Raw genomic sequence first — 25,285 nt, 5'->3', positions numbered from 1 at the left:
CTTTTTTTGGAAGATGAAGTTTTGTGCTTGTTGGGAAAGTGTTGGCAGATTGTTGGGAAAATTTCTGTGGGGAACTTCCTGTGGGGAAGCCGGGTGTCAGCTATCCAAAAACTTGAGGGCTTGTGACCTTTCTCACTTCCACATGGGCCTTTTTACTCGAGCCTGAAAAAGGTCCCTTGTCCCCTTGTGCCTTAATTTCCTCATTTAGAGAATAGAAGTGGTGGCAGCGGAGCCGAGTTCTCAGGGCCAGTGCCGAGACTTGCCGACCGTGTTGCCATCCCCCAGGAGTCCCCCTAGGGTGGCTGGACCCGTGGGTGCGTCCCAAAGGCAAGGGCTGCCTGGGTGGGGGATTTCAGGAGAGTGCAAGATCCAGGTGAGGGCCCGCGGGCCAGATGCCCTGCATGGGAAGGAGCCCGGGAGGGGCGGCAGGTCTCTCCCACTGGAGCCTCCAGGCCTGGCGTGTCCAGCCTGGCCCTGAGCCCACCCCAGATGGGGCCCCTCCCCTGGGCTTGGGGGAGGGCTGGCCTTGCTGGCTGAGTTGAGAGGCATTACCTGGGTCTGTTGTATCTCTCTAGCCTCTCTCCCTCCTCATCCTGCCTTTCCTTTCAGGAGGGTGATCCCAAGGGCTGGTGCTCTCCCTGCTGAAGGGGTCTGATAACCAGTTTACTCAAGGTGTCAGTGAAATCGCCTCTTCTGCTTTTTGAGGCCTTGGCGTTCTAAGAAGGATCAATGTGCCAGCAGTGCCTGTGCTAAAATGGCAGGCCCACGCGCAGGCACAGTTAGGGAAGCCTGGGCCTCCTTGTGCCACCAGCCACTGGGCATAAGCACCTATCTGCTGAATAGTTGGGTAAAGCCGGCCACGCCTGCCACCCCCGTCACCATCCCTCCGCCCCAGCCCCAGGTGTGTGAGCCTCTCCTGTGCTCCCACACTGGCTTTGCACCAGCTCTGCCTGCACTTACACTTGTGCACACGCACCTTTTGTGTACGCACCCACACTCACACACTCCGAAGGAGGCGGTAGCCCCCAGAAGTTGAGCTTTTGGAGGGGCTACATGCTGCTTTCTGGCTGACCGGACTCCCTGGCAGTTGGGGCTGGCTGTGCCTGTGTTCAGGCCTTTTTTTTTTTTTTTTTTTTCTTTTTAGGGCCGTACCCACAGCATGTGGAGGTTCCCAGACTAGGGGTCAAATTGGAGCTGTAGCCACCGGCCTATTCCACAGCCACAGCAACTCGGGATCCAAGCCACATCTGCCACCTATACCACAGCTCATGGCAATGCCGGATCCTTAACCCACCGAGTGAGGCCAGGGATCGAACCAGCAACCTCATGGTTCCTAGTCAGATTCATTTGTGCTGCGCCATGACAGGAACTCCTGTGTTCAAGTCTTTACAGAGAAACACTCCCTGAATTCCTGCTTCCGAAACCAGGAACTTGCTTTTGTGTTTCCGAAACTGATGATGAAAATTTGCTCATCTGTAACAAGTTTTTCCTAGGCTTGAAAGACATTTTAATTTCATGTTTAGAAAGGCAGGCCTCATCTAGTGGCCCTCTCTCACCTTGTCTACCTGGGTGGTGCTGGCAGGCTGTGGATGAACGTGGCATCTTTCCCCATTTTTCCCTGGCACACATTGCCGCTCTAGGCTGGTGCTCTTCTTCCAGATCGTCCCGCTGTCCAGCTCTTTCTCAGTAAAAACAATTTTTTTTTTTTTTTTTGGCATATTGAGGGTAAATGCTTTGCTGAAAGGAGGTGGCCATCAGACTTCATAGAACTGCCTTCTCTCAGCCTCACGGTGTGCCTTTCCCTATGTTATTTGGGACTCGCCTTCCCTATCCTTAGGGGCTGCGGGTGGACGTCTGGCCCCAGTGACCAGATGCTGCACATGTTTTTCAGAGGAACCAGACAATTGGGACACCTCAAGTGTGACTGCAGAAAGTGAGGCCCCGGCCAGGAGGGAAGTGGTTCTGATTTCCACGTTGTGTCTCCCACTCTTAAAGGAGAAGCACACGTTGTGTGGCCCCTAGCCTGGTAACCCTTGCTGGGGACTTAGCGGGAACCCAGGCAACATCTGTGTTCAAGAGTATGACATTACAGGCCAAGAGTCGCCCACAATGTGAAGGGGGCATCCAGGGGTGCAGAATGTGGTCCTTGGCCGGGACCGTGTAGTGCTCGGCAGAGCTGTGCCCTCTGCAAATGATGCCCAGTGTGGGGCACGATGGTGGGCAGGTCTGGACTGCCCAGGGAAGGGAGTTACACTGACTGAGAGGGCCTGGGTCAGGAGCTCACCCTTTCTTAAAATTTTTTGGCTGCACCCATGGTATTCATAAGTTCCCAGGCCAGGGATCACACTGAACCACAGCAGTGACCCAAACCACAGCAATGACAACACCAGATCCTTAACTGCTAGGCCACCAGGGAACTTGCAGGGGCTCACTCTTGATGCTGGGGAATTAGACAGCATTATTGCCTGGCGTGGGTCTCTGTACTACGTTGCCCATCAACAGAGTGGCTGGAGAGGGTGGGTGGTGTGGTGACTTCAGTGGCCTGCAGGCAGCAGTTGTTGGGAGGGAGGGGGTGAGTGCCGGGCAGCTGAGAGGAGAAGCAGCACCTAGTAAACTAACCTACTACAGGCACCCTGAAGGCTGGTGTGTGGAGTGCGGAGCAGCTGCATTTCCCATGCCCCACGCTGCTGGGGAGGCCCTCTCACCCTCTCCTCCTTGGTTTGTGGTCCTTAACAGTGACTCCTTAAGGGTCTGGAGGAATTGCCAAAGACCTTCTCTTCTGCTTTACTGCATCTTACGGGGATGTTGTGGCCCACGTGGCATCTGCAAGAGTGACAGTTGTTCTCAGGGGACATGCCTAGTGGTCATAATAGATCTGGGGTGTCCTAAGACGTAAGTGTCCTTCAGGGCAGGGACAGTAGTTCAGTTTCCCTCGAATCCCCAGAGTGTCCTACTGTGCCTGGCACAGAATAGGTGTATAATCAGCGTCTTTGGAGTGAATGAAAGAACAGTGATCAGAGGTCACTGTTAAAAGTGCAGGAAAAGCCTGTCTCTCCTGGGAAGAGGGCCTATTTCCCAGAGGTGAAGTTGGGGTTCAGTCTAACTTGGGAGAGTGAAGTGAGACCGGAGCCCGTGGTCCCCCAAGTAAGTTCTCTAGGTGAAACTGAACCTGTCAGTTGTCCCCCGTCCCTGATGTGTCCCTGCAGTGCAGTGACATTTCGTGTCTGCGGCACACAGTGCTCTCACCCACTGGCCAGAATCTGGGGCTGCTTCTGCTCCTCCAGCCTTGTCAGCCTGCATGTTTTCTTGTTCCATTTACTCAGCTTCAAGGAGGAGGTGTGTTTCCATCTGCGCAGGGTCCTGAGTGCGGTCACAGGAACTAGAAGACTGGGAGAAGCCAGGAGGGTGGGGTACAGGGCAATGGGGCATCTCTGCCCTGGGCCTCAACAGGCTTCAGGGAGAGAGGAGGTGTGTGTCCAGGGCGGGGGTGGTGGCTGGAGCTGGGCGTTCAAGAGACAAGTGTGGGCAGGAGTGGGGGTAGCAGGTGGGGAAGGAGGCTCAGGAGAGGTGGGCCTGGCTCGAGATTTGGGATTTGTTCAGACTTGTAAATTCTGTTTTGCTTGTTATTTTATTTTAACTTAAACATAGTTGAATGTTGTTGTTGTTTTAAATGACAAAATCAGCTCCCTAGTCTTCTCAGTGGTTCAAGGAGCCCCTTGGATAGCAGTGGTTCTGATGACCACCCCTATGCTCTAACCAGGTTCATGGGCTGAAATTGGCCTCCTGGTCTCTACTTGGGGTTGGAACAGCAGGCATGGGCCCCACAGTTCACCAAGACTGAGTTGACAGTGGGCCTGGTGCTGGCCAGCATGCCCAGCCATAGGCAGGTTGCCCCCAGAGCCTGCGGGAGTGGCTGTGAAGCCATGGCTCTGAAATGATAGTAAGAAACCTGTCCTGGGGAAGAATATTCCTAACTTCGTGTGATAATTGGGCTGTGAGCAAGAGGAAGCATTGGGGTATGAAGACCCCCAGAGATATGGGTTCCTAGACATGGATATAGAGTCTCGGGGTTCTCGCCCTGAGGTGAAACAGCTGGGTGGCAGCTTCGGTGGCACTGTGTTCTCCTGTGACCTTGTGGGCTCTCTGCGCAGTGGATGCTGTGCTGACATAAAACATAATCAAGCCCATTGGCCAGTGGCTGGGGATGGGGATTTGGTCATGAGCAGTAATGGGGACAGGGCTTGGATCGTGCCCTAGGGCATCTCTGAGATTCCAGGACTTGGAGCACAAAGGTCCTTGTGTCATGCGATGTGGTGATGTCATCAGGGAGGAAGCCGGAGCAGGAGGTGCCCAGGTGGGGAAGAGGGAAGAGAAGGCAGAGCGCCAGGGGCACTGGTGCTGGAGGGCGATGGAGGCCGTTGCCAGCAGCAGGTGCAGCCCTGCCCTCCTCCACCTCTCACCTACTGGGGTGACACCACCCCAGAGTAGGGCCCCCTCAAGTCCCCTGCCCTTGTAGAAGTGTCGCTTGGCTGGAGTGCTCAAAACCTGCCCATACTTAGCTTGATTTGACAACTTGGATGGCATTTTAGGTTATGCTTCACAATAGGCATTTGTTTCCATGGTTCAAAAATTATGAGGCACCGCAGGCTATATGGTAAAGTCTATCTGCTACTCCACCCCCTGGCCACCCAGGTCCCTCCCTGGAGACACAGTGCCATGTGCTTCTCATGTGTCCTTCCGCAGGGCTTCTGTGCCTAAGTCAGCAAGTGTGTGTCCATTTTATGTGTCAGTATGTTCACGTTGACCTTTTCCCTGCATCCATGGTATCTGCTCCACGTTCACCGGGCCCTCCCCATCTCCCCTGCCTGTACCTCTGCACATGGAAGCATAGTTCCTCTTTGGCCCAGCTGCATAGTGACCCCTGCCAGGTGGTGCTGTAGGTTCTGTAAGCAGAGCTCTCTCTGTTTTTGGCCGCAGCATGGTTGACTTGGCTGTGGGTTGATGTGGGATCTCAGTTCCCAGAGCAGGGATTGAACCCGGACTACAGCAATGCAAGCTCCAAATCCTAACCACTGGACCCCCAGGGAGCTCTCTAAGCAGAGTTCTTTCGATGAGTGGTGGGCTTTTTCCAGCCTGAGCTTGGCACAAATGTATTAACTGCACCATCTTTTTTTCTTTCTTTTCTGGCCACCCCTGCGGCATAAGGAGTTCCCAGGCCAGGGATCAAATCCGAGCCTCAGTTGTGAGCTAAGCTGCAAATGCATCAATGCCGGATCCTTAACCCACTATGCTGGGCCAGAGAGCAAACCCGTGTTCCAGCTCTCCAGAGATGCTGCTGATCCCATTGCACCGCAGCGGGAACTCCAGCTGCTCCATTTTGTTCCGAGGTGTGGACCGAGTTGTTACCCTAGCTGGAGGGCATGTTGGGGTAGTTGATGTTGGGGTGATGTTCCTCATTTCCTGCACTTCTCACCTGGCTTGTAGCTTTTTCTTGGGTAGGTATTATTATTTGTAGGATACACCTTCTGATTATAAACTGACATTTTTCTTTTTCTTTTTTGGTCTTTTTAGGGCTGCACCTGCAGCATATTGGAAGTTCCCAGGCTAGGGATCGAATTGGAGCAGCAGCTACTGGCCTACGCCACAGCCATAGCAACGCCCGATCTAAGCTGCATCTGTGACCTTTGCCGTAGCTTGTGGCAACACGGGATCCTTAACCCACTGCGCTAGACCAGGAATCAAACCCGCATCCTCATGGATACTAGTTGGGTTCATTACTGCTGAGCCACAGTAGGAACTCAACAGCAACCTTTCAGACTAACCCAGAACACCCCAAATGAGCTTGTCAAGGCCACCTTGACCTCAGCTTCAAGAAGAGTGGCTCTGAGGGGCTCTCCTGCCTGGCCTGCCACAGGGTTGAGTAGCAGGTGCCGCAGGAGGTTCTGTAGGGACGTCTCTGACAGCCGGGCCCAGGAAGGCACAGTGTCTGAGGAATGGAGCCGAGCTCCTGCTGTGATGGTATCTGGCACAGCAGCTGCACCCACCATCTCACCATGTGTCTGAAACGGGCCCTGTAAATACAGTGTTTCAGAGTCATGTTGGATGCTTGTCGTTAGCTTCTAAGTCTCTGAGGTGGCCTGGGTAGTTTACCCCCGGACTGGATGTGTAGTGACATCACACAGCAGCCTTGTGCAAGGAGGGGATGTCTGCAAGGCCCCGAAGGCCTGGGAGGCAGGGTAGTGGAGGCTCCTGGGCCATGCCTGCTGCTGGCATTCCCTCTTCTGGGAGGGCTCAGGCCCAGGGCCAGGGACCCGGGGCTGCTCCAGAGAGCAGGGTGTGGTGATGACTCCACAGTGCTCACAGATGTGTGGTGTGAGGCTGCACATAGGCCCCTGGGCAGGATCTCAAAGGACAAGTCCAAGGTGTGAGGCCCCCGTGGGAGTGGTGGGCAGGTGATGTTAGACAGGATCCCCCAGGGTGTGCAGTGCCCAGGCTGAGGATTGCCGGGTGCCGAGGTGGCTCCTCCTGACCGTGGCTCTGTCCAGCACACCGCTGTCCACTCTCTGCCCTGCTAGTGGCTTGTCAGCTAGCCCCAGGCACCAGGCTTCCCTGAGTGAGCCCAGCCCTCGAACCCCTGCAAAAGGTCAGAGAAGAATGGGTGCAAAGAAGACATTTCCGAGGCCTGCAGATGGCTGCTTTCAGGAAGTGAATGGGCTTCCTCTTTCTGTTCATTTTTTCTTTAAAATACTGCTGAGGTTTTGAGGCTCTGCCCTGAGCTCTTTGTGGCTGAAGGCTGCTTGGCCTGAGAAAGGGATGGTCCCCACATCTCGTGCAGTCTTGAGTCAGGGTGGTGGGGCCCTGGCAGCCTGCCCACCGGCTCTGAAACTGAATGAGGGCGGGGGCAGAACGGCCACCAGGATGGGGCCTCGTCCGCGTGGAGCCCAGCAGTGGAGGAAGTGGGTTGGTTGCACGTCATGCATTTCAACATTGGGACCCAGCCTTCGAGAAGGAAAACGGAGAGCAGGACAGTGGAGCCAGGGCTGAAGAAATGAAAAGAAGGGGACAGAGAGCCAGACTTTAAGCACCCTGTCTTTTGCTGGCTCTTTTCCCCAAGTGTCAGGGCAGGGCTCTCAGGCCCCACATCAGGAACTTGCCTCCTGCTCCTCCTCTGGTAGCCGCAGGGCCCATGGCTGAGGCAGGTGCTCTTGCTGCATTTATTCAAGGTAAGGGGGCCTTGATCACAGCTCTGGGTCAAGAGCACCTCCTCTGAGAGGTCAGCACGGGTCACCTGTGAAATAGATGAGTTATTGTAGTGGGTGTTTAACACTATGCCTGTGGCCAAATTGTATTTTTATGCAGGATGAGAGAGTTTGGGCAGTCTTGGAAACTCCCCCTGGGGTCAGAATCAAGAGAGACAGTGTCCATGAAGGAGGCTTTTGAATGTCAGCAGGGGGATTGTAGCATCAGGATGTAGCCCTTTGCATAGCTTAAAGGACTAGCTAGTGGTCCAGGGAGGTGACAGGAACCGTCCTTCACTGACTGGTTTTTGAATTCCCACCCAGTGCCAGGCACTGTCCTGGTGGCTTGGCTTATGCTTCCCACTTAATCCCCTATCACTCTCCTAGGGCTATGGTCACAAGTTCTTACAGACTTGGTGGCTTAAAATAACAGAAATTTATTCTCTTTGTATTTTATTTTTTAATTTTTTTTATATTTATTTATTTTTTTATTTTCCCACTGTATAGCAAGGGGGTCAGGTTATCCTTACATGTATATATTACAATTACATTTTTTCCCCCACCCTTTCTTCTGTTGCAACATGAGTATCTAGACAAAGTTCTCAATGCTATTCAGCAGGATCTCCTTGTAAATCTATTCTTTTTTTTTTTTTTTGGTCTTTTTGCTATTTCTTGGTCTTGGGCCGCTCCCGCGGCATATGGAGATTCCCAGGCTAGGGGTCCAATCGGAGCTGCAGCCACCGGCCTACACCAGAGCCACAGCAACGCGGGATCCGAGCCGCGTCTGCAACCTACACCACAGCTCACGGCAACGCTGGATCGTTAACCCACTGAGCAAGGGCAGGGACCGAACCCGCAACCTCATGGTTCCTAGTCGGATTCGTTAACCACTGTGCCACGACGGGAACTCCTGTAAATCTATTCTAAGTTGTGTCTGATAAGCCCAAGCTCCTGATCCCTCCCACTCCCTCCCCCTCCCATCAGGCAGCCACAAGTCTCTTCTCCAAGTCCATGATTTTCTTTTCTGAGATGTTCATTTGTGCTGGATATTAGATTCCAGTTATAAGTGATATCATATGGTATTTGTCTTTGTCTTTCTGGCTCATTTCACTCAGTATGAGATTCTCTAGTTCCATCCATGTTGCTGCAAATGGCATTATGTCATTCTTTTTTATGGCTGAGTAGTATTCCATTGTGTATATGTACCACATCTTCCAAATCCAATCATCTGTCGATGGACGTTTGGGTTGTTTCCATGTCCTGGCTATTGTGAATAGTGATGCAATGAACATGCGGGTGCATGTGTCTCTTTTAAGTAGAGTTTTGTCTGGATAGATGCCCAAGAGTGGGATTGCGGGGTCATATGGAAGTTCTATGTATAGATTTCTAAGGTATCTCCAAACTGTTCTCCATAGTGGCTGTACCAGTTTACATTCCCACCAACAGTGCAGGAGGGTTCCCTTTTCTCCACAGCCCCTCCAGCACTTGTTATTTGTGGACTTATGAATGATGGCCATTCTGACTGGTGTGAGGTGATATCTCATGGTAGTTTTGATTTGCATTTCTCTTATAATCAGCAATGTTGAGCATTTTTTCATCTCTTTGTATTTTTTAGTTTTCTTTTTAGGGCTGCACCCGTGGCATATGGAAGTTCCCAGGCTAGGGGTCTAATTAGTGCTGGCCTACACCACAACCATAGCAATGCCAGATCCAAGCCACGTCTGTGACCTACACCACAGCTCAGGGCAATGCCAGATCCTTAGCCCACTTAGTGAAGCCAGGGATCGAACCTGCAACCTCATAGTTACTAGTCAAATTCGTTTTCACTGAGCCACAGCGGGAACTCCAGAAATTTATTCTCTTAATTTCTGGAGGCTAGAAGCCCAAATTAGCATCAGGGCCAAAATCAGGGTGTCAGCAGGGCCGCAGTAGCTGCAGAAGGGGGATCCATTCCTGCCTGGTGCAGAGTGGCTGGCATTCCTCGGCTCTTGGCCCCTTCTCCATCCATTGCTGGCTGTGGGACATCTTCTCTGGGCTGCGCCTCCCTCTGAGCCTGTCACAGGGCTCTCTGCTCTTCTGTCTGAAATCTCCTATAGCCTCCTTTTCTCAGGACATCTGTGATGGATTGAGGGCCCACCGTATAGTTACCAGGATGGTTTCTGTACCTCACATCCTCAGCTTAATCACATTTGTAGAGTCTGTGCCATGTAAATAATACCCACAGGATGCAGGGGTTAGAATGTGGACACCTGGACATCAGCTGGGTGAAGTAGTCTAGCAGGGATCCGGGTGTGGAGTCCTCACTCAGTGTGAGTTCCTGGTCCCGGCAAGGAGACGTCACGGGAGCAAGGCCGGGTGACGTGAGGATGGGTTATGTTAACACCCGAAAGAAATAGTGCACTGCCAGGTGTGCAGAGAGGTGACTTGTTGACATGACAAATGTTTGTTGGATGTCTGCCTGAGCAGGGAAGTTAGGTGGAGAAAGGGCAAGAATTGTAGACAAAGCACACAATTCCTGCCCTGGGGGAGGGGAGCTAGGGCATCGGCGTCTGTAAGGTCCTCTCCCAGTTGGGGACCAGAGGCATTGTCTTTGATATGAAGATGGATAGATATGCCTCTACTACATGTATATTTATATTTATATATTATAAATATGGTGATGAAAATTCATGGTGATCCACGTTCCTGAATCTGTTCTGTGTCCTCAGTTCATCTTCCTTTTCTTCTCTCCTTGGCGACTGGTCCTGGGGCCCTGAGGCCCCTCAGTGACTAGTTGTGGGTCCTCTAAAGTCCCCTCAGTGGTCTTGGTCCCCTCAGTGGCTGGTTGAGGGTCTCCTGAAGTTCCCTCGGTGACTGGTTGTGGGTCACCTGAGGTCCCCTCAATGTCTGACCGTGGGTCCTCTGAAGTCCCTTCAGTGTCTGGTCTTAGGTTCCCTGAAGTCCCCTCAGTGACTCATGGGTCACATGAGGTCCCCTCAGTGGCTGATTGTGTGACACCTGAGGCTCCCTCAGTGGATGGTTATGTCACCTGAGGTCCCCTCAGTGGTTGGTTGCAGGTTCCTGGAAGTCCCCTTAGTGGCTGGTTGTGTGTCACCTGAGGTCCCCTCAGTGGCTGGTTGTAAGTTAGCTCAGGTCCGCTCAGTGACTGGTTGTGGGTCCCCTGAATTCCCATCAGCGACTGGTTTTGGGTCACCTGAGGTCCCCTCAGTAGCTGGTCATGGTCCCCTCAGTGGCTGGTTGTAAGTCACCTAAGGTCCCCTCAGTTACTGGTTGTGGGTCCCCTGAATTCCCCTCAGTGACTGGTTGTGGGTCACCTGAGGTCCCCTCAGTGTCTGACTATGGGTCCTCTGAAGTCCCCTCAGTGTCTGGTTGTGGGTCCCCTGAAGTCCCCAGTGACTCGTTGTGGGTTCCCTGAGGTCCCCTTAGTGGCTGGTTGTGGGTCACCTCAGGTCCCCTCAGTGACTGGTTGTGGGTCCCCTGAAGTCCCCTCAGTGACTGGTTTTGGATTACCTGAGGTCCCCTCAGTGGCTGGTTGTAAGTCACCTGAAGTCCCCTTAGTGGCTGGTTGTGGGCCCCCGGGGTCCCCTTAGGTCCCCTCAGTGTCTGGTCCTGGGTCCCTGAAGCCTCCCAGATGCTGGCTCTCGGGTCCCTGATAACCGCTTAGGCCCAGTTATCTCTTTCCCCAGGGAGTGGCCTGCTTCTTCACCTGTCTGTGCTGAGCCCCTGCTCAGGTGGGGCTCCTCCTGGTGTGGCCCTAGCCTCTCCCCAGCCCTTGGGTGGAAAGCAGCCTGGCCTCGGGGCTCTGGTCTTGCTCTGACCCTCTGCTCCAGGCCCTGGCTGGCCCTTCCCACCTAGCTGAGTCCTCACTTTGTCTCCCGCATGTCTCGCCCTTCAGCTGCCTGAAGAGACCCTGTGTAGTGCAGTTTCCCCTCCTGAGCGCTTGCTGTGTGCGTCCCCTGCTCCAGGCATCGTGAACTGCCCGCGCCCCGGAGCCTTGCTGAGTGCTGGCCGCAGTGCTCTGTCCCTCTGCATGGCTCCCCTGAGGACAGATCTGCGTCTTCCTGTTTGGCAGGTGGGAGAACTGGGGATAGACCAGCCCCCAAGGTCACAGGGAGACAGGGTGCCAGCGAGTGACAGTGTCTGCCTGTGTCCTTTGTGACAGGGACCCACTGCTGTATTCCCTTTTCTCTAACTCTTGTCTCAGCTTGTGGATATTCTGACTGTTCTTAGGGAGCGCTGGGCTGCTGGTTTCTGAGCAGAGTTGGGGAGGGGGTTGCCTCACTTCCCCTTGGACACCTTGTGCCTGTGCTGCACCGCCACCCCCACGTCTGTTTACTGTTCCCCACTCTGTGAACCTGGTATGTTTAACCCCTTTATCCTCTCCCTTCCCTGTGTTACCAGTTGTGACTGAGTCCTGCCGGCCGTGCTGGAGACACCCAAACTTGGGGCAGTGGGTGGCGTGGAGATCAAGCATCACCAGCTTGGAAGTGAGCAGAAAGGCTTTTCTCAGCCTCAGGGAGTTAATTCTGTGTGCTTGATGTAAAGCTTCTCTTCCTTAAGGAACAGAATTTCTGCATACGCCCCTACTCATACCCTCACATTTGATTTTTTTTTTTTTTTTGTATTTAGATGCTATGCAAACCCATGTTTGGTTTTCTTGTATTACAATAGCATTTTTCTTATTTAAGTCAGCAAAAGGACAAATGAGTTAAATAGGCATTTGCTTTGTAGCTTGGAAGCTTAAGTCCTGTCTTTGTGGTGATTTTATATGGAAAAAATATAATCTAGGTTCCAGATAATTTATAAATGGGCTTTTGGAAAGCAGGCTGTTGGTTGAACTGCCCCAAGTTCACTTTCACCTTTGTGGAATTCTAGAATGGAGTTTTAAAATTACTCATCACTGAAAGTGCTTTGTTTATTACTTTCTAATGCAATGAGACCCTTAGCTAGTTTAACATGTGATAGCACTAAGTGAGATAATAGTGAAATTCTGAGGTTTGACAGTAAGAAGCTGAAAGCCTTTGGTACCCCAGTTTTGAGGTCTCAGTAAAGAAAACAGAAAAGTTAAAGGCGCCACCAGGGAGGGGTAATGAAGGAAGGAAGGGGAATAAAACCCAAACCAGACTCAGTTCTGTGTCGTGAGAGGGTGGCAGGTCACATTTCTGCCCCTGAGACCTGCGGCATTTCCTTCTGGACCGTCTTGATCATGAATCCAGTGAGGCTTCAGTTTGGAGGCAGAGTGGCATGGTTCAGATGGTGGAGGATTGAAGCTTTGTGGGTTCATGAGGGGACATAGTTCAGCTCATGGCTGGACATCAAGGGCCTGGAGATCTCACTACTGCAAACCCTGTCACTGGGGACGCCCAACCTGGGAGGCCTGTTGCTGAGATGGCAGAGAAGGAGCCAGCATGACAGGCCAGATGTGGGAATTCCCAGGAAAAGGAGCTGGGGTGTGGGGGTTAGAGAGGGAAGCAGAGTGGTGATGGGAGACACCCACCCTGGCAGCACGTTACGTTTACTGGTGGGGGGTGGTCTTGAAAGTACTGAAGTCGTGAGGGCATTGGCACTTGTCACCTTTTTCTTGGGGTGCATCTGGAGCAGACATGGAGTTGGTCATAAGGTGCACCTGGAGCAGAGAGCGCTGAGCCCTAGAAGTTCAGAACTTGGGCCTCTGACCTGGATCAGCCTGTTTTGAAGCTCAGCATCCCCACCTGTCACAGGCAAGAGCTGGGTGATGATGGCTGAGTGCAGAGTGCTGTTCTGGGTGCCAGGGCCTCTGAGGCTGGGGTGGCTGATGCTCTAATATGAAGGGGCAGGTGGCAGAGGGCCTCCCTGTCCCCTCTCCCTTCCAGGTCTCACCTGGTGAAACCACAACCCTGTTATAGCTGCTTCTCGACCAGTGCGCTGTGCTGGAGAACCCACAGCCACATTGGTGGGTCTCGGAATTTATGACCACAGGGCGTGGCCGCCTGGCTCTCAGAGCTTATTTCCCCACCCTCCTGGATGAGGGAGCAGCCAGTTTTTTATGGAAAGGGCTGGAGATTTAATATTTGGGGCTTGGTGGGCCTTGCAGGCCCTGTCACAGCACCAATGAACTCTGCTGTTGTAGCACGAAAGTGGCCAAGGGCAGTAGATAGACAAATGGACCTGGCTGTGTCCAATAAATGTAATTTTCAAAAAGCAAACAGTGGGCGGGCTTTAGCCCTTGGACCACAGCCTGCTGATCCCTGTCCTAAACCATGAACTCATACTTTCTCCTCCCCCCACCATGCTGGCCTTGCTTCCCATTGCGGGAGAAAGCAGGCAGCTCTGTGCACTGACCAGCATCTGCACCACGGGCTCGGCCTCCTAGCCTCCCGTCCCCTCTCCGTGGTCAGTCCCCAGACTTTGTTCTCAGGGGCCTGTCATTGTCATCGCATCACTCCCACATCCTGGAAGCCTTCTCCTCCCAGTTCCCGGGACCCCTCCCTCCAGCTTGCCCTCCTGTCACACGCAGTCTCCTTGGCCCATTATTCCTGCACCCCAGTGTTGCCCAGGGCCCTGTCCAGGACCCGTCCTTCTCTGCCCCCTGGGTGGCGTCTCATCCATTCTGGGGTTTTAGTCACCATTTATAGGCTGCTGACTCCTAAACTGACTCACCTGGTCCAGATGTCTCTCCCGGACACCAGGCCCTTCTGACAGGAAGCAGCTCAGACTTAACCAGACTCATGCCTGTGCCTCCTTCCTTGCCTCCGAGTGACCACAGGCTCCGGGTGCTCAGGGGTTCCGTGAAGCCTCTTTGTCACGTGCATCATCTCTGTAGGAAGTCCTGCTGCTGCTTCAGGGCACACGCACTGCTCCTGCCTTGGGTCCCACCTTTGCCTCTGTTGTCGGGTTGTCCGTCTGCAGTCTTCCTGCTCCGTCTGTTTCTAGCAGAACCCCTGAGGGACTTTGAGGAGCAAAGTCAGACGAGCTCATGCCTCTGCTCAGAACCCTCCAGAGGCTTCTCACTCGAGTAAAGCCAGTGTCATGAGGCCACTTCGCTTGCCCCTCGCCATCTGCTCTCCCTGCTCCGGACTCAGGCTGCTTGCCCGTCTGCCTGGCATCTCTTCCCTCAGACACCTCCATGGCTGACCTGCTCATGTAGCTTCTTTGGGTCTCTGTTCAAATGTCCACTTCGAAGAAGGCCCATCCCAACAACTGTATTAAAATCACCCCCCTGCCCCTCCCCCGCCTTGCCCAGCCACCTCTGCCCAGTGGCCTGGACCCCTCTGTGGGTGCCTGAGGACCATGACGTTGGCACAGGATGGACCCTACATGAGGCCCTAGGCCCAGGTGGCTGGTTCCAGATCCCCTTTGTTAGGGCATGGCCATGTTTGCAGCAGGAGTCCTGTGAGTGGCCTGGGTATGTGTGTCCCACGGCATGGGTGGGGACAGCTGCAGGGAAGCCCCGCTTTCTTCCTAAGAACAAAGGCTACTTTATTGTTCATTAAGAGCTTAGGATTTTTAGCCACAAAGCCTCCTTAATGATATGGCTTGTTAAAGTCCTCTTCATCTGAGGCATGTAACAGGTGACGTGGGCTGAAGCTGCGAGGTGTTAACCCATCTGGTAGGGTCAGTGCCAGGCCAGCTGCCCTGCCATGAAGATTTCCCCAACTCTCCCCACTTGAGCTTTCAGAGTTCTGTTTGTTGCTTTGTCACGTCCTTGGATTTTAAGAAGCCCAGCTCTTGGCCAGTTAATAGCGGTGTGGAGAGCTGGCCTGGATGGGCTGGCCCCTGACCTCCTGACCTTCACCCTGGGCCCCTTCCAACCAGAGCTCCCACTGCATGGAGCGGAGGTGGTGAGGCCCACTGACCACTGGTTCTGAGCGATGAGGGGGCTGAGGGCATGCCTGGTGAGTCTCTGTCCCTGAATGGAGGCCTGGCTGGAACTAAAGCCCAGAGCCCTAGCCCCTGCACACAGGGGGTTGCCTCTGGTGAGTGTGCGGCAGGGCCATGCTGCGAGAGAAGCTGGGAGTCTCCAGGGGATCCTCCACTGCCGCCTTTGAATAGATTTCAATATGGGTTTTGTTTTTGCCGCAGTTCACTCGATCTGTAGTCTCAGAAATGAGAAAGATTTGGGCAGACTTGATTTGAGGTCACACCAAAGCAGCCGTGCCCATGGGCGTTAGAGGTGTGTATGTGGCCACGAGTGTGCCTGTGTCTGCGGCTCCTCCTGGACGGCCAGCAGGAACGCTGCTGACCCCAGTCCCGTGGAAACACCGCTTCGTTTTTCTGCAGTCACTGCGTGTAGGCGAGAGGAACAGATGACCTCGTGGGGCTCAAAAATACTTGAGTTTTGAAAAGCCTTTTTTTCCTTGAAGCTTGGCGATCTCATTAAGCTATCTGGGGAAAAGGTGGAATTAAAATATAGAAGAGGTGAGAGTGGTTTTTGTTTTGTTTTTTTTTTTAATTACGTTTGAGATATCTGTGGTATCTTAGTGTGCAATCTTTCTGTTAGGCTGTCTGAGAAGAAAGTTGAGGAAGGCGAGCTGCTTTTGCACAGAAGCCCTTCATGCTGTGGCTTCTCCGAGGCTATGGGGAGGAGCAGGACTTGGTGTTCATTTGCTAAGTGAACTGGGCAGACCTGAATACTTAGTCCAGTGGCCCACAAGCTTTAAAAAAAAAAAAATCCCATAAATGTTGAAACTCCCCCAAATGATGTCCCTATTGGTGCATTTGGCCCTGGCCCCGGCCTCCAGGAGCACCCAGGAACCCCTGGCGGCCTGTGGCGATCAGGATATAGGTCTGGGTTCCACCCCATGCCGGGAAACTGTGCTACAGCATCCAGCCCAGTGTGCAGGATTTTTTTTTTTTTTTTGGCCGGCCCTCAGCATGTGGAGTTCATAGGCCTCGAACTAAGCTGCAGCAATGCCAGATCCACTGTGCCAGGCTGGGGATTGAACCCCAGTCCCAGTGCTTCCAAGCCACTGCTGATCCTGTTGTGCCACAGTGGGAGCTCCCAGCCTGGAGGATTGAGGAAGGAAACACTGTGCAGGACTTTGAAAGCCCTGGGGCCCTGTTGACCATGGCCTTGGTGCTGGGCTGCTGTCTGGGGAGCAGTTGTGCTTGCCTATACCCTGCCCCCGCCCTACAAGGAGTGTGTGGGCACCTGGAGCATCCACTGGGTGATGGGCAGCTCCAGCAAGGCCCCTTCTCCATCTCCTGTGTAAGTCCATTTTCTCCTTGTTCCTTTGGCCAGGCTTATTTATGCTCCCCCAGGCCACCAGCGCTGTCCACACTGGTGAAGAACTAGGGGGCTTGTGGGCATGAGCATGAGCCTCCAAGTTGTTGGAATCCTTGGTGGACTTGGTGAGGGAGGTGGGCGCACAGTATGAGGCCAGGTTTGACCCTGGCATCCCTGACAGCGCCCTCCAAGCCTGTCCGGAGTGGAAAGGTGAGAGCATCACACAGGTAGAGCCTTGATTCTTGAGGCTACAAACCTTCCACAGTCACACACTGGGGATGGGAAGGGGGCACTTACCTGTGTTTCGTTCGAACATCCCAGGAACAGAGGGAAAATCCTGGCTCTGCTCTGGTCTGCTCCCTGTGCTGAGACTGCTGGCAGGCCTGGCACTTCTGTCCTCCGGGCTGGAGGTGCTGTCTGTCCCATCCGGACGTGTATCTCTGTGGGTGCATTCGTTTAACAAGGCTTGTTTGGAAAGGCGTTCACATAGGGTTAGGAAATCTCTTGTGGTTTTTACTTCAGTCTCCTATTGTTTCCCCTTGGTATTTAATCGTGTCTGATAGTGCCTCGTTAGCCTCGAGATCAGCCCGTGGCTGGGAGTCCCTGGTGCTGTGGAGAGGGGGAGGGCCCTCCGGGCCCTCCCAGCCTTCGGGTGCTGGCTGAGGTCTGCAGCAGATTTCACATTTTGTGTTTCACCTACACAAAAGGGTATCCTCCAGCATACTTAGAGTCAGAGGTGTGTTATGTTGTGTTCTCTGTAACATGGAAAGTCTGTAGAGCTCTGGGCGCCTCTGAAGGACCCTGAGGTACAGTAAGCCCTGACTGTACTGCCTGACCCTTCATGCCATAAGCATCACCTTGAGGACCAGGGTGGATCATTGGCCTGCCCAGGGTCCCCTGACTGTTGAGTGACAGACAAGACTAAACCAGGCCTGTCCCAGGCTTGGCCCTCTCATGCACAGCAAGCCCCCAAGAGGCTGTAGACCCAGTTCTGCCAGGCTGCCGTCACCCCGACAGTTTGCAACCTTTCTTTGCATGTTGCCATCAGCATCAGTCTAAGTGAAGTGTAGGGAAATCAGCTTCATTATTGAATAGTCAGGGTTGGTTTGTTTGTTTATGTTTAAGCAGTCTGTTTCCTTGATAAAAAGCATTTCCAGGAGTTCCCATTGTGGCTCAGCAGTGACAAACCTGACTAGTTTGTTTGTTTATTTTTAAGCAGTCTGTTTCCTTGATAAAAAGCATTTCCAGGAGTTCCCATTGTGGCTCAGCAGTGACAAACCTGACTAGTATCCATGAGAATGTGGGTTTGACCCCTGGCCCTGCTTAGTAGGTTAAGGATCCAGCATTACCATGAGCTGTGGTGTAGGTCCCAGATGTGGCTAGAATCTGGCATAGCTGTGGCTGTGGTGTAGGCTGGCAGCTATAGCTCTGATTTGATCCCTAGCTTGGGAACTTCCATATGCTGCAGGTATGGCCCTAAAAAGCAAGCAAAAAAAAAAAAAAAAGAAAGAAAGAAAGCATTTCCAAATAATTTCTCTTGTTTTATTTTGGCCATGCCCATAGCTTGCAGAAGTTCCTGGGCCAGGGGTTGAACCCATGCCGCAGCAGTGACAATGCCAGATCCTTAACCCACTGAGCCAGCAGGAAACTCCCCAAATAATTTTTTTATGTACTGAATTTATCTTGGGGCACTGGGGATATAAAATACATGTTTTTCTGTCATTTAATCATTAAGAAAAGCTTGCTGGGGCCTCCTTCAAGGGGCTGAGCTTTGTGCTCAGCTCCAAAGGGTTAAAGATGAAGATGACTCAGTCCCTTGTTCTAAGGAGCTCAGGGGAGACAGGGATTTACAGTGTATCAAAGGTGTTTTCTTGGCATTTTAGCAAGGACTGTGTCATAAAGAGCAGAGGGTGTTTATTTCTGGCTGGAAGATGCTCCCCAGAGGAATTGTTATTTAAACTGATCCTGAAGTGTCAGTAGGAATTGCCCACAGGACAGGAAACAGAGGGCATCCGAGAGGGGCAGCCTGAGCAAAGGCCTGGGGAGCACAGGTTTGAGAGCCTTAAAGAACCAGCCTGTGGGTGTGGTGCCCAGAAACCTTGCGGCAGCTGGGTGGGCCAGTAGGCCCCCTCAGGTGAGGGCCTTGGACTGCATCCTGTGTGCTGAGAGAGCCGGGGAAGGGGTTTAAGCCATCAGATTCTTGGCTTACAGAGAGCCCCCTAAAGCCCATGGTTCAAGTCCCAAACTCACCTCTCTCTCCCAGCCGTTTAAACTCAACTCTTGTTCATCCAGTATGACAGATGAGATGGGAGAGGGAGGCTGGGCCCAGGACAAAATAAAATCACAGGTTAGCAGGGAAGTCAAAACAAAGTACAAAGTGAGTTGAACTTTTACAGTTACATTGTTTGCATACACTAAGCCTCAGTGTCACATGGCATCACTGAAAATGGTTGTGATGGCCCGTCCTTGGCTCTGGCAGACCTTGGCTGTGTGGGCCTGGGCTGGGGGTAGGGGAGCAGCACTCCCCTGACTGGTGGGGAAGGATGGGCCTCTGGAGGGTACCCTGGGTGTCCCTGTTGGCTGACAGTAGTTCCGAATAACAGAATGGAGGGCAATTCTAATGGTTTTTATTGTTTTCCACAAATGCACTATCTTCTCATTGTTTACCAAGGCTAATCCACACGTTTAATCCACCCACAGGTAGTCAAGATTTGAGGCAGAATCTTACTCACACCAACTCCAAATAGCTTTTGTGGTAACCAGCTTTCTTGGCCCTGTGATTCTGCCCACGTTTCTCTCTTTAATGAGTCAGACTTGCCACTTGAGATATTTTTAATCTCAAAACTTTTTGGAGCGTTTAATTAGAATGGGTGCATAGGATAATGAGGATTCATAGTGTAGAAACTTTTTTTTAAAGATGTGAGTTTCCATGGTTTCTAGAGCTTGAGTTTTGTGCCCCGGGTTTCAGGTCGGGTCTGGGTGGGACACACATGCGGCGTGACCCACTGCACTCCACGGTTCTGTGTGACTTGACCTTGGCTGGCCTCACAGTCCATCTGTACAGCTCCCAGAGGGGAGCGCTGCTTGCCTGCACCTGGCGCCCTTCGAAGCGGGGGACCCTCTCCAGCTGGACCAGACCCTGTGCTCTGGGGACAGGCCTCCTTTCCCATCCTTTCCAGGTGTCCAGCCCTGACCCGGGAGTCAGTCTGGGTGTCCCTGTGGCGCTGTGGCCCTGCTCCGGGTGTGTGTGTTGAGGGCAGGGAGGAGATGCTGCAGCAGGAGCTGGGGTGGGTCCTGGTGGCCTCTCCCTGTCCAGAGGGGATGGGGCCCACCTCCATGGAGTTCGTGGTTTCCTAGATCATTTGCTTGGTGGGCCGTCGCCAGGCCTAGTCAAAATTGCCCTGCCTCCCTTCCTGCCTCCCTCAGATTCCTTCAGAGTGCTCTGGCCCCTTCTTCTCCTTGCCGAGTTTTTAATGGGTACTTGTAAAGGATTTATTGACCTTCGTCAAGGCCTGATTTCCTGTCCTAAGCTTCCGTGTTCTCTGGTACTTAGAGCGCCTTCCGTGTGGTCCTTGATCCAGCGGCCTGGCCGGCCTGAGTGCTTCGGAGCCCTGTTTTCTGAATGGATGGGAGTCGCAGGGCCCGGGGGGCTGGGCTGGCCTGGGCAGTGGTGTTGGTGATAGTGCAGCAGACACTTAGGCAGCATTTATTTCTCTGTGCCTATACCGTTTGCAGGGCTGGAACCATCTAGTGTTTGCAGCAGCTTGAAAGGGATGCTCATCATGCCCATTTCAGGGGGTAAGGTCAAAAAAGTCACTCCCCTTATGCGGAATGTGGGTGGTCTGGCCCCAGGCCCTGCTCCCCTTGTGAGGCTGGGACCCCTTCCAGGGACAGGAGGCAGGCTGCACTGCTCCACCTGTCAACCCCAACCCCCTGACCTGCCGCTTCTGCGCCTCCTTGACCTCTGTCCTGAGCAGGTGTGGTGACGCCCCCAGCGTCCCAGTTCTCAGCGGGAACTCCTTCAGGCCCCATTTCCAAATTCAAATTCTTGGGGCATTTTGGCTGTGGCCTTTCTTTGTCTGAGATGCTGGACCCCCCCCCCCCCCCACACACACACACACACCCCTCCACCCCACAACACAGCCCCACAAGCGAGGGCTCAAGCCTGGATCTCAGCGGACTGTGCCTGGCCAGTTCCTCCAGGACATCACTTAGGTCTCGTGGAAAGTCCCTCCCTCGGTGAGCGAGGGACCACAGAGCCCAGGCCCTTGTCAGGGTCTGTCTTCAGCCTAGAGCTTTGGAGTCAGCCGAGTGACGCCTTTCTCCCCAGCCCACCGAGACGCGGCTCTCTCCCCACCTGGTGCCCATCTCATCCAGTGCCTGTCCTGCTGAGACCACAGTTGGAGGAGGGAGAGAGAGAGGCCGAGGGCCGCTCTGACCTGGCGGCCAGGGCCCCACAGTGGAGAATTGGAAGCAGAGGGTGGAACCAGTCAGGAGGACTTGGGCTCAGTTTTAGCTCTTGGGCCTCAGTTTCTGGTCCTTAAAATGGGGCTGGAGTAGGGGGTGGTTAAACAGCATCCACACTCCCTACAGCTTCTCACCCTCTGTCATTAGCAGTCCTGATCTTCCAGACGCTGGGTCTATTTTGTGGCCCATTTAGGAGCTGCCTTTGATCTTCCCAAAAAAGGATGTGCTATTTTGGACATTGCTGTCTGAGAGAGGGATGTGTTTAAAGCTAAAGTAGGCTGTACCTTTTAATTTGAGGGCGTTTTCTTTTTCTGTGTCAACCACACTGCGTTTAAGTCACAGTGTCCTCTCTCCCGCCCGAGGACAGTGTCAGGCTGGCCTGAACCCACAGACCAGGTGATGGACGGCCTCCCTCCTCAGGGCAAGAGAGGAGGCTCATGACCCAGGACTCCTGCATGTCCGAGGGGCTTTTACAATGTCTCTTCTTGTCCACTGACCTGAGGACCAGGTCATTTGCCCAGAACCCTGAGGGAGTCCAGGGTGTGAACACCTGCCTTCCAGCCGAGCTGCTGGGTGCTTTCCCTCTGGGCTGGGCTGCAGTTAGAGTCCATGTCGGGGGCAGGCTGCTAGATACACCAGACGTGGCCTTTTTGATGGTCACCTGTGTGGCTGTGACCTAGAGCAGGGTTGTAGGGAGGTGGTTGGTGCTGCTGAGGAGGGCGCCGATTGTCCAGCTCTGCCAGGCTCACTCTGCATTCACTTCTGCTGTCACTGAACAGGACCACAGCCCACATCTTTCTTTTGTGGAGCTGGTTTTCATTTATTGAAGAGGGGGGCCTAATCTTTCATCTCTCTTTAGGACTTAATTGGAGACAGTTGTGTAAAGCCTCGGGCCTCTTTGTAAGGCAGCGGACTGGATGCAGCTCCTCCAGCTTGAGCGCCCGGGAATCACCTGCAGGCTCCTGAAGGCCTGTCCCTGGGCCCCATCCTCAGGGAGCTGTGACAGGCGGGGAGCGTGCAGGAACTCCCGGCAGATGCCGACTCTGCCTGTCTGTGGACCACACTTCAGGCTGTCCTGCAGCCCCTGGTCCTGTTCCATCCCCACTCAAGGTATTAGCTTATTTTTTATCACCTTCCCTCAGCTGGGCTAATTCTTTTAGTGCTCATTCATAGCACCCCTAATTCCAAGAGCTTGGGGAGGGCTTCCTGTCCCTGCTCTAACTGGCAGCAGTTCTGATGGGGGGACAAAATCTGCTGTGCTCCTGCCAGGCGCTCGTGTGTGTACCTCGTGTGACACCCCAGGGTTCCCCCATCAGTGAATAAGCAAGTCCAGGAGTTAAAGTCATTACACAGCAGGTCTAGTGTATGGGGCCTCAGAGTCAGTGAATATCTGGTGGCATCACTGCATGGGGACCGCTGGTCTGAACCAGTTTGTCCCAACCACGGGGACCAGAGCTGTGACCCTGCTATTGATGAGTTAGGATCTTCTCAGGTGCTCCAGGAGGCACATTACCCATGTGTAGCTGGTTGTCTGCAGTGTCTGTGACTGGGCAGTGTGGCTGATGTCAGGATAGCACAGGATGGATGGTGTCTGAGGATGAGGTCCCAGTGGGTTCACCCTGCCTGGTACATAAAACATCATCGTGCACCAGCTTCTCTGAAACAGGTAACAGTTGCCAGTGGAATCTGGGGACAAAGGGTAACAGACCTGTTCTCCCCTCTTCCCCAAGGGACAGTTACTTAGAAAAGTGTACCCAGCCTAGACTCCTTGGCTCCTGGTTGGCCAAGTGGGTTGAGCTATTTCCACATAATGACCATTGGAGCCATATACCCTGAGCCTGGGCTGGGCCACCTCCTCAGGGTCTTCCAGGCTGGATCTGGATCTGAAACTGTCCTGAGGCCCCAGAGTGTGACTTTCTTGAGGCCTTAGAATTGCCCCAAACAGTCCCATGGGGCAGGAGGCCCTGCTGGCCCCCGACACAGGCATTACCTTGACTCCCCTCTCAGCCTCCACTGGAACAGATAGCCCTTATTCCCGTCTCTGCAGTGGAGCTCGCCCCCACAGGTGGGTTCTCGTGCCCGGCAGTGTGCCAGGTGTTTTTAGGAGCGGTGTTGACTCCCCATTGAGCAGACCAAGGAGTTACTTCTCACTTCCAGCCGCAGAGGAAGAAGGGAAGAGCAGAGAGGGGTCCAGTGACTCACCCAGATCTGATCAGGGGTCTTTTCCTGTTTTCCTGTGGCTCAGTGTGGCTCTTGCATCTAATTTGTCCTCTGGGGAGTGTCATTGCTGACCAGGCTCCCCTGCTCTGTCACTTCTGGGGAGCAGGGCCCAAGTCTGGGCCAGCTCTCCTGTGGCTCTGCCCTCACACGTGGTCCCCAGCCTTGGTGGGCTGTCCATGTTCTGGAGGGTTAATGCCCCAGGTGGCCAGCCAGCTCCTGGCCAGCAGATTTTCCCCAGAGTGGTGGCAGCCTCAGGGCCTGCCACCAGTTTTGACCGGTGGAGCCCATGAGTCTGTCTCCCCATCTCAGCTCCCCTGCTTGGGCTGTGGAGGTTGAATGTCAGGCAGAGCCACCACGTGCCGGGGACACCCAGCAGCTCTGGGAAGGAGGACTGGTGCGACCTGAGCCTCATCCTCATGCCGGTCAGCCGAAGCTGCGTGGGGAGCCTCCTGCAGGAGGCAGCACCCTTACCTTTCTGGAAGCATGCAGTAGAGGAGACTGAGGCCAGAGAGAGGAAAAGAGGGCCTGGGAATTGACATGGACTCAGCTGAGTAGCACAGGTATGTTGCTAGGTAACCTGTTAGTTACCTTTTAACCCCCAACTTTTGGTGGTGGATGTCCTCACAAAACAGAATTTAACTAGTGAGATTTTCGCTGTCTGGTGCCAAGGCTGTGGGTGTCACTGGGTGTCACTGTGTGAGCCCTCGCCCTGTGGGGAGGTTGGGGGTTGTGAAGAGAGGGGCCAGAGGGGCCTCTGGGCGCCTGGTGGGACCTTCTGTGTGTGGGGGAGACATCTTCCTCTGAAATGGTCTGGAGGGAGGGAAGCTGCCTGTCTTTCCCCAGAGCCTCAAGGCTTCATATGTACTAGTGCCAGCTTGGTCACTCAGTATATCTGAAACATACCACTTTAGGCAAGTGGAACCCTGTTTGTTCAGTCATATATTCTTTTTTTTGACTCAGTCTATTTATTTTATTTTTTAATGATTTTTATTTTTTCCCTTGTAGTTGGTTTATAATGTTCTGTCACTTTCTACTGTACAGCTAGCTAAGTGACCCAGCCGCACATATATATACTTTCTTTTTCTGATTATCCTCCATCATGTTCTGTCACAAGTGACTAGATGTGTGTGTGTATATATATATATATATACACATATATATAGTTCCCTGTGCTATACAGCAGGATCACATCGCTTATCCACTCCAAAGGCAATGGTTTGCGTCTATTAACCCCAGACTCCCAGTCCATCCCACTCCCTCCCCCTCCCCCTTGGCGACCGCAAGTCTGTTCTCCAAGTCCATGAGTTTCTTTTCTGTGGAAAGTTTCATTTGTGCTGTATATTGGATTCCAGATATAAGTGATCTCATATGGTATCTGTCTTTCTCTTTCTGACTTACTCCACTTCAGTCATTTATTCTGGTCGCCAGTGGCCTATTGAGGGTGCTGCTTTCTTTAGGGAGCTGCGTTTGGCTTAAGGTTGGTGTGTTTTGGGGTTTAAGTAGAAGGGTTGAGTGACGTGATTCCCCATATGATTTAATGCCACAGTTCTCTGTACCAAATGATCTTGCTACACTGAGCCTCAGAAACACTTGTGGGGAGGCTTCGCTGTATCTGCAAGTGACGCAGTGTAAGCAGGCTTGTGTGTGGGGAGATGCTTAGCACTTGACCACCCCACCCCCACCACCCTACCCCTGGCCAAACTGTGCCTTAAGGAGTCCCAGGAAGTTGCTTGGCTGGTCCAGGGGCGTGCCCCTCCCCCACCTGTGCCTCCCCTCGCTGGGCTCTCTGTTCTTTGGTGGAAGGTCTCATCATCAGGCCATTTTGCTTTTCCTTTTCCCTTTATTAGGGGACTGCCACATTGGAGTGGGGTGCTGATGTCCTTCCCCAGCTTTATAGCTCAACATTGTGTTTAAATGTTGTAAACTTCAAATGCTTAGAAAGTGTAAATGAGCAGATTCAGTGTTAAAGTGGCATAACAGGTGATGTGAGGGGCCCTGGTCCCTTTCCTCTCTGCCTTTACGCCTGCTACTACATTATCACAATTTGGGGCCAAGACTTGGAAGGGCTCAGAGACAGCCTCCCTTACCCCCCAGGGACTGCAGGTTAAATCATTCCTTTGACCCTCTTGGACAGGTATGATTTAGCTTAACAGCA

General features: G+C 53.2%; 1 protein-coding gene across 10 annotated transcripts in view; it reads left to right on the top strand.

Moving 5' to 3' along the window:
* Nucleotides 1–25,285, top strand: part of INPP4A (inositol polyphosphate-4-phosphatase type I A) — a 125,320-nt gene that overhangs the window by 11,996 nt on the left and 88,039 nt on the right. The window contains exon 1 of one of the 10 annotated variants that reach the window (XM_047781487.1): nt 6,018–7,223. The exons of 8 other annotated variants lie outside the window; for them this stretch is intronic. The gene's annotated coding sequence lies outside the window, so the exon portion shown is untranslated. Of the gene's footprint in view, nt 1–6,017; nt 7,224–25,285 lie in introns of those variants that run through there. One more of the 10 variants, XM_047781495.1, reaches the window with a different exon arrangement.

Source organism: Phacochoerus africanus, chromosome 5 (genome assembly GCF_016906955.1).
Source record: "Phacochoerus africanus isolate WHEZ1 chromosome 5, ROS_Pafr_v1, whole genome shotgun sequence".
Taxonomy (NCBI): domain Eukaryota; kingdom Metazoa; phylum Chordata; class Mammalia; order Artiodactyla; family Suidae; genus Phacochoerus; species Phacochoerus africanus.
Note: the sequence above shows the minus strand (reverse complement) of the source record. Positions and strands in the feature narration are given on the sequence as shown.